This window comes from Piliocolobus tephrosceles, chromosome 1 (assembly GCF_002776525.5).
Source record: "Piliocolobus tephrosceles isolate RC106 chromosome 1, ASM277652v3, whole genome shotgun sequence".
NCBI classification, from domain to species: Eukaryota; Metazoa; Chordata; class Mammalia; order Primates; family Cercopithecidae; genus Piliocolobus; species Piliocolobus tephrosceles.
This window is the reverse complement of record NC_045434.1, coordinates 77,198,805-77,208,003: the sequence shown is the minus strand read 5'-3', so window position 1 is coordinate 77,208,003 and position 9,199 is coordinate 77,198,805. Positions and strand designations below refer to the sequence as shown.

Sequence of the window (9,199 nt, the reverse complement as noted above, 5' to 3'; positions counted from 1 at the left end):
AAAGTCTTAACTCATTCCAGCATCATCTCAAAACTCTAAAGTCCAAAGTCTCATTAGAGACTCAAGGTAAGTTCCTTTCAACTATGAGCCTGTAAGATGAAAAACAAGTTATTTACCTCCAAGATACAATGGTTGTTCAGGCATTGGGTAAACCCTGACAATTTGCAATTAAGTGAGAAAGCTATTTTCATATTTTGAACTTATGGTTTAATTATGTCATTTAATCTCCATAGCAGAACACTGGTTATTAGCACTCCCATTTCATAGATTGAGAACCTGAGGCTCCATAAGTTGTATCAGCTATACATGAATATTAATCCATACCTTAAGAGCAGACCTGGAATAACCAGGAATAATCAATCAAATAAAGATGGAGAGGCTAAAAAGAGAAAACAAGACTATCATGAGAGTATCAGCAGATTTCACAATTCCCTGAAATACCTAGAGCTTCACTGTGTAATAGGATCACCACTATCCACATGGGGCTATTTAAATTTAAGTTAGTTAAATTTAAGTAAAAGTTAAAATTTAGTTCTTCAGTCACACTAATCATAAGTTTGGTGATCACACATAGTTAGTGGCTACAGTACTGGACAGGACAGATTTAAAGAGCATCTTCATCATCACAGAAAATTCTATTGAATGGCACTGCTCTAGAATATGTCCTCATGCGTGAAGGGGTCTATTCTTAGAAGATGGTGATTTTTCAAGTGCTATTGTGCGAGCTGTGTTTATGTGAAGTTCCTAGAGTACAGAAGGAATCTGCTTCCTCCTATTAAAGGGACATAATGCAGCAGAAAGCCTTTGTTCCTAGTTTTTCAAGAACCTCCCCATGTGCCCAGGAGACAGAGTTCTTCAATGGCCAAAAGATAGGATTCTTGGGGTCACACAGGCACATAGTCTTTCTCTGAGCTCTGTTTCCCACTCCATGTGGCATGATAAATAAGTGGACTCAGGCCTTCTCCCAAGAGGCTCTGTCAGATCTTACCTTGACATCCTTTCATCATACAGCAAACCACAGGTAGGTAAGAGCCTAAGCTTCAGATTTGACCCACAGTGGGGAACAGGGATAGAAACACAGGGTAGAAAATCTCATTTATGCCTTGAGCCTAAACCAGAGGTCCACCTGTCCCCACCAAAGCTGCACTGAGTGTTATTGACATTGACTTGGGCCTTAATAAAATTGCAATTTGGTTATTATTTGATATTCTTATGTGTACCACTCCTTGGGGAACCTGAAAGGTAGAAATTAACAAGCAGGGAAGAATGAGAGTATTTCTTGGTTGCTAAACATTAATTATTCCTATTAAAACTTTATCCACTGTAGTTTGAATGTGTCCACTCCAAAATTCAGATGTTGAAACTTAGTGCAATGTGATAGTACAAAGAAGTGGAGTTTTCTAGAGATGATAAGGTCATGAGAGCTCGTCCCCTCATGAATGGGATTAAGGCCTTTATTAAAGAGTCTTCTTTAAAGAGTCTTATTTAAAGAGCTGCAGCACTCAGCTGGCCTGCTCTTTAGCCTTCCACCATGTGAGGACACAGCGTTCCTTCCCTCTGGAGGATGCAGATCTCACCAGAAAACACAACCTGCCGTCATCTTAATCTTGGACTTTCTAGCCTCCAGAACTGTGAGAAAATAAATTTCTTTTCTTCTAGATTATCCAGTCTCAGGTATTTTGTAATAGCAGCACAAAATAGATTAAATCACCATTTCCCAATCACTAATAATTAATCAATTTTCTTTCTTTGTGACATGCTATTCTCTCCTTTCTGAAAGTCTCTTTATTTTGCTTCAATGACAGTACTCTCTGGGTTATCTTTCTACCTCTGTGGCTATTCATAAAAAGTGCCTCCTCTCACCAGGTGTCCTCATGAAAGTGACATCGTCTTTAAACCCTGTGTGACAATCCCTGACACACTGCTGTGATGCCCAGGGAAGACAGGGTGACCTGGAAGTCAACTACTTCCTTAAAATCATCCAACTTTTGGATGATTATCTGAAATGTTTCATCGTGGGAGCAGACAGTATGGACTCCAAGCAGATGCAGCAGATCCGCATGTCCCTCTGCAGGAAGGCCATGGTGCTGATGGTCAAGGACATCATGATGTGCAAGGCCATCTGAGGGCACCTGGAAAACAACCCAGCACTGGAGAAACTGTTGCATCATATTCGGGGGAATGTGGGCTTTGTGTTCACCAAGGAGGACCTCACTGAGATCAGGGACCTGCTGCTGGCCAACAAGGTGCCAGCTGTGGCCCATGCTGGTGCCATTGCCCCATGTGAAGTCACTGTGCCAGTCCAGAACACTGGTATGGGGCCTGAGAAGACCTCCTTTCTCCAGGTTTTAGGCATCACCACGAAAATCTCCAGGGGTGCCACTGAAATCCTGAGTGATATGCAGCTGATTAAGACTGGAGACAAAGTGGGAGCCACCAAAGCCACACTACTGAACATCTCTCCCTTCCCCTTTGGGCTGGTCATCCAGCAGATGTTCCACAATGGCAGCATCTACAACGCTGAAGTGCTTGACGTCACAGAGGAAACTGCATTCTCATTTCCTGGAGAGTGCGATGTTGCCAGTGTCTGTCTGCAGATTGGCTACCCAACTGTTGCATCAGTATCCCATTCTATCATCAGTGGGTACAAACGAGTCCTGGCTTTGTCTGTGGAGATTGATTACACCTTCCCACTTGCTGAAAAGATCAAAGCCTTCTTGGCTGATCCATCTGCCTTTGTGGCTGCTGCCCCTGTGACCACTGCTGCCACGACTGCTCCTGCTGCTGCTGCAGCCCCAATTAAGGTTGAAGCCAATGAATAGTTGGAGGAGTCGGACAAGGATATGGGATTTGGTCTCTTTGACTAATCACCAAAAAGCAACCAACTCAGCCAGCTTTATTCGCAAAACAAGGAAATAAAGGCTTCTTTAAAAAGAAAAAAAAAAAAAAGTGCCTTCCTCTGGGCATGGTGGCTTGTGCCTGTAGTCTTCGGTATTCCAGAGGCTGATGTGGGAGAATTGCTTCAGCCCAGGAATTCAAGGCTTCAGCGAACTATGATTGCACCACTGCACTCCAGCCTGTGCAACAGGGCAAGACTCCATCTCTCAAAAAAAAAAAAAAAGTACCTTTAGCTTATGCTTCTTTTGCAACCCTTTAAATGTTGATATTCCCCAAGATTTCATATTCAACTGCTTTCCCATTCTGAATTCTTCTTGAACTATTGTACCTACATTTATGATTTATCCACTTACCATATATTAATACTTAAATGTTCTATTTACATCTCACACCTCCACACAGAGATACTCAATGACCTATTACATATCACCTCTTGGATGTCCCACAGATAATCCAAATTTATCTTAGCTCAAACCAAACTTATTATTTTCTCTTCCCATTGCTAAATCTTTTATTTCCCCCACTGTCAGCCAAAACGAGTCATTGCCAGCACCACTTGTCTTTGCTGATCAATTTTAACCAGAATTATGTTTGTGTTATCCTAGGATTCTTCAAAAAGCCTGAGCCACAGCACTCCACAAAAACAACTAGTAATACATCAAAGATTTTTAAAAGATAATATTCCATGCTGGTGAGGATACACTGTAAGGAGCACTATTACGTACTCTTATGATTGAGTTGTAAATTTACACATTTCTAGAGAGCAATTTGATGATATGTATTGCTACCAATATCAGAACATTCCTTTGGAGCACTCTTGGATCTCTGAAATAATGTAGTGAGACAGAGACCAGACTGGCAGAGAGAATCTTAAGAGGCCATTCTGCCCTGGCCTGCACCAAAGTGAGCAGTAAGCAACATGTCAGGGTGAAAGTCTTATTACAAAACTGGAGGCGATCAAGAAGCAGAGTAAGAACATTTTGAACTGGACATCGCTAAAGAGGTTGCACAGACCCACAGCACTTCAGCATTACCAAGGGCTTGAAACCCATGAGAATCATGTGAAGCAAGTGGAGACTATAAATATTCAGGAAGGAATAGTTTGATATTTTTGGTGGATGCCTCCAGAGCTATGTGTGAATCTCAGAGTGAAGATGAGTTGACTCATTTTGACATGAGCATCCAGGAATTGGATAATCCAAGTGCAAAACGAATTCTAGAGCTTGACCAGTTTAAGGGGCAGTAGGGACAAAAACGTTTCCAAGACCCGATGGGCATCTGACTACTCATTCAGTGAAATGTGCCAACAACCTCTTTAGCAATGTACTGTACAAGAGGAGTCATGTTGTTCACCAAGGAAGACAACCCCCAAGGCAATGACAGTGCCAAAGCCAGCTGAGCCAGGACCAAAGCCAATAATCACTGAGATACAGGCATCTTCCTTGACTTGATGCACCTGAAGAAACCTGGAGGCTTTGACATATCTTTGTTTTACAGAGATATCATCAGCATAGCAGAGGATGAGGACCTCAGGGCTCACTTTGAGGAATCCAGCAAGCTAGAAGACCTGTTGAGGCAGTTTTGAGCCAAGGAGATCAGGAAGTAAGCACTCATCAGGTTAAAGCTGAAGTTCAACAAAGATATATGTGCTCTCTGTGGGCATTTATAATCTGATCCAGAAGGCTCTCAAGCCTCCTCCAATAAAACTCTATCGAGAAATAGATGAATCGGTGAAAACTAAGACCTGGACATGTAATGTAAATACAGGCAGTTTGCTTCCGCCTAGAGATACCACAAGGTCTCAGATCTATGGAAGGCATCAGATTATACTGGAGAAAGAGGAAACAGAAGAGCTAAAATAGTTTGATGAACCAGGTTTGATTCTCACGGGTTTAAGCCCTTGGTAAAGCTGAAGAAGCACCATTACCCAAGGCCCTCCTCCTTTGTGTACTCTGAGGAGTCGCTGATGAATGGGAGTTCAACCCTGTTCAGTGCTCTACTCATCAAGTGTCTGGAGAAGGAGGTCACAGCATTGTGCAGATATACACTCTGCAGGAACATCCCCCCTTGCTTTGTGGCTTTGGTGCCACTGGAAGAGGAGTTGGATGATCAGAAAATTCAGGTGACTCCTGCAGGCTTCCAGCTGGTCTTTTTATGCTATGCTGATAATAAAGGGAAGGTGCCCTTCACTAAAAAAGTCATGGCAACCCCAGAGCAGGTGGACAAGGTGAAGGCTATTGTTCAGAAGCTCCAATTCAAATATAGAAGTGACAGCTTTGAGAACTCTGTGCTGCAGCAGCACTCCAGGAACCTGGAGGCCTTGGCCTTGGATTTGATGGAGCCTGAGCAAGCAGTGGGCCTGACATTGCCTGAGGTTGAAGCAATGAATAAAAGACTGGGCTCCCCACTGGTGGATAAGTTTAAGGAACTTCTCTATCCACCAGATTACAATCCTGAAGGGAAAGTTAGCAACATAAAACACCATAATGAAGGTTTCAGAAACAAAAGGCCCAAGGTGGAGTATTCAGAAGAGAAGCTGAAGAACCACATAAGCAATGGCACACTGGGCAAGTTTACTGTCCCCATGCTGAAAGAGGCCTGCTGGGGTATGGGCTGAAGAAGCAGGAGCCACTGGAAGCCCTCACCAGTCACTTCCAGAACTGATCAGAGGCCACGAGTCTAGCTGCGCTTCCACATTGTAGCCAGGCTGCCTGGCCTTGTTCTCAGCTAGTGAAAACTGGTGTCTCCTGAGCTAGGAAGAGCCTGCCTGACAGAAGCAGAGGGACTTTATGAGGCTTTCTGTTGCCATGGCAATGGTGTAGCCCTCCCACTTTGCTGTTCCTTACTCTACTGCCTGAATGAAGAGCCCTAACTTTGTACTGTAAGAAAAAAAAGAGAGACTATACTGCCCTCCTGATGCCAAGTGTCACTCCGAGCAGCATCAAGGGAATAAACAATGTGATGTTGGGATTTTTTTGTTTGTTTGTTTTTGTTTTTTTGTTTTTTAGAGAGAGAGAGTCCTAGGCTGGAGTGCAGTGGCACAATCATGGCTCAGATCTTCCTCCGGTTCAGGTGATCTTCCCCTGTCAGCCTCCCAGGTAGCTGGGACTCCAGGCGTGAGCCACCATGCCTGGCTACTTTTTGTACTTTTTTAAGAGATAGGGTTTCGTCATGTTGCCCAGGCTGGTGTCAAATTCCTGGGCTCAAGCAACCTGCCTGCCTCAGCCTCCCAAAGTGCTGTAAAGTTCTGGAATTACAGGCATGAGCCATCAAACATGGCGTGATGTCTTAAGATCAGTTTATCAGAATGATTTTTCACAAAAGTTTATACTGAACTCCTCTTGAAATCACATCATCCATGTTATCCTCTCAAGCATTTGTCTTCCACGATTATAACAACTCACAACTCGTTATGTCAGGAATCAGGGCCGATGATAGATGTCTGACTGCAAATGCAGACATCTCTCTCAATTTGAAGGGGCTTATGCTCATGAGTCTCATCCAGTGCTAGTTTCTTTCTCTTGCACCTTCTTAGAATGCTAGATATCAGGCCCCAGTCAGCCAGCCTCATGACACTTTGATATTTCTGTTGCAATATTATATAGATCCTAAGTAGCTAATATGAAAACAGTAAAGAATTCTAACTCTATCAAACTATACTCCAATCACAAAAGGAGACTTTCTACTCATTTGAAGGGGCACTTTCTGGTGGCGCCTGGTGACATTTTGCATTAAATAAAATTTATTTTACAGTAAATAAAATATAATGCAAAATGCCATCAGGCACCACCACAAAGTGCACCTTCAAATGAATGGAAAGCTCTATTCAGAGAAATCAAGGAAGCAAAGAATACAGACCACCTGGCGAATGAATTGGAGATATAATGTGGTACTTTAGCCTCTAGGGCCTGGTGCCCAAAGTGGTGGCGCCCAAAGTGGTGCACCCGAAATCTGTTTAGGGATCTCCATTCTATCTTATGTCTTTTCAACATATATCAGGAATCTCCAGAAATTTATTCTTGATTCCTTCTGAATAAATTTATCCCAAGTCAATAAGTAGAGACATGAGAAAAAGATTTGTGGTCTAGGATGTTCAATGCAATATAATTTATAAAAAATTAAAACTATTAGAAACAACCTAAATGTCCAGAAGACATTATAAATTAAAATACTATGAATATTATTCTGCCATTAAAAATTATACATTGGAATAATATAATGTCATAAAAGAGTGCTCATAATACAATATTCAATAAAAAATAGGATATTCAAGTGTTCATAAATATCATTCGATTAAATGTCTAAATATATATGTGCATTGAAAAGAAGAATTGAGGAAATGATGATGAGATTAGAGGAGATTTTCCTGCAATATGTAGTTATTATTTTTAGAATAAAAAAATAGAAGAGACATTAGGTTGTCTCTGGCTAATTAATTAGTACCTGGTGATATATAGTTTTTATTTACATGTTCTCTTCCTCCAATTAGATTTGAATATCCTGGAAAGCAAAGATCTTGTTTGCTATTCTTTAGTGTTTCTGTCTTATAACACAGAGATTTTGCACACAAAGGCAATCAATCAGTAAGTCTGAGGAGAAATAGCTAATACCATCAGTTCAATGATCACTTCTAGGAAGACCGTATGGTCAGTCTGTCAACAAAATGAGTGGTGGCTAACTTCATTCTTCTACAGCAATGAAGATGCCAAAATTCCACGTGTAGAGGAACAGCAGTAAAATGAGGGTCACACACATCTGAGTTCCAATTCCAACTTCACCGCTTAATGGCTAAGTGATTTTGACCAAGTTACCTACTTCTGTGAGCCCGTTTGAGCACTAATAAGAATTCCACTCCTCACAGTGGTTATGAAAATTAAAGAAGATACAGTGCCTGGCAAATCGTTGGTATTTTCCCTTTTCCCTTTTGAAACATGGCTCATTTTACTGAGAAAATTACATTGTAAATAATTAAAAGTGTCATCAGCTCCCACAGTTTGTTAAATATCTTCTTTTGAAGAACTCAAAGGATCTAAAATTAAATTTTACATGATATCTGTATTGGATAGAATCCACCGACATCTGGAAAACTGGAGACCAAATTTTTTCTTTTTGCTGAAATTAGGTTTTTTGGTATTTTCCTGGAAACCTCTTGCTGTTTTATCAAATCTGATTAAGGAGGGCCATCCAACTCCCCAGGGACGAGAGTTAACATTAGATACGAAAGACTCATAGAGACAAGAGAGATGAGTAATATGTTTCAGCTCATTTATTTTCAAAAGCTTCTCTAGGTAGGAGAAAAGAAGAATGGAAGGAACTTGTAAAGAATGACCAGTTTTATGACGCAAAATGATATCCCTTTCATAATTTAATACTAGGAAGGAAGATTACCTTTGACAAAATGGTTATCTTAGAACTGTAGTTAGAAATGGAGTGAAATGGAGTGATATTTCTTTTGTGTTCCTCCCTTATAGTATGAGGATATTATAATGAATTTAATAAGGTTATATGGAAATTTATTCCTTTTTATTATTATATTTTAAGTCCTGGGATACATGTGCAGAACATGCAGGTTTGTTCCATAGATATACATGTTCCATGGTGGTTTGCTGCAACCATCAACCCATCATCTACATTAGGTATTTCTCCTAATACTATCCCTCCCCTACTCCCCCAAACTCCGACAGGCCCCAGTGTATTATGTTCCCCTCCCTGTGTCCATGTGTTCTCATTGTTCGATTCCCGCTTATGAGTCAGACTATGCAGTGTTTGGTTTTCTGTTCCTGTGTTAGTTTGCTGAGAATGATGTTTTCAGCTTTATCCATGTTCCTGCAAAGAATATGAACTCATCCTTTTTGATGGCTGCAAAGTATTCCATAGTGTATATGTGCCATATTTTCTTTATCCAGTCTATCATTGATGGACATTTGGGTTGGTTCCAAGTCTTTGCTATTGTGAACAGTGCTGCAATTAACATACGTGTGCATGTGACTTTATAGTAGAATGATTTCTAATCCTTTGGGTATATACACAGTAATGGGATTGCTGGGTCAAATGGTATTTCTGGTTCTAGATCCTTGAGGAATCGCTGTCTTCCACAATGGTTGAACAAGTTTACAGTCCCACCAACGTGTAAAAGCGTTCCTATTTCTCCACATCCTCTCCTGCATCTGTTGTTTCCTAACTTTTTAATGATCGCCATTCTAACTGGCACGAGATGGTATCTCATTGTGGTTTTGATTTGCATTTCTCTAATGACCAGTGATGATGAGCTTTTTTTCATAAGTTTGTTGGCTGCATAAAT

At 41.0% G+C, this 9,199-nt stretch overlaps 2 pseudogenes; both read left to right on the top strand.

Moving 5' to 3' along the window:
* The first annotated feature begins 1,929 nt into the window (after positions 1 to 1,929).
* On the top strand, positions 1,930 to 2,867 carry LOC111537008 (annotated as a pseudogene).
* A 950-nt stretch (positions 2,868 to 3,817) lies between these two features.
* On the top strand, positions 3,818 to 5,562 carry LOC111537009 (annotated as a pseudogene).
* The last annotated feature ends 3,637 nt before the right edge of the window (positions 5,563 to 9,199 follow it).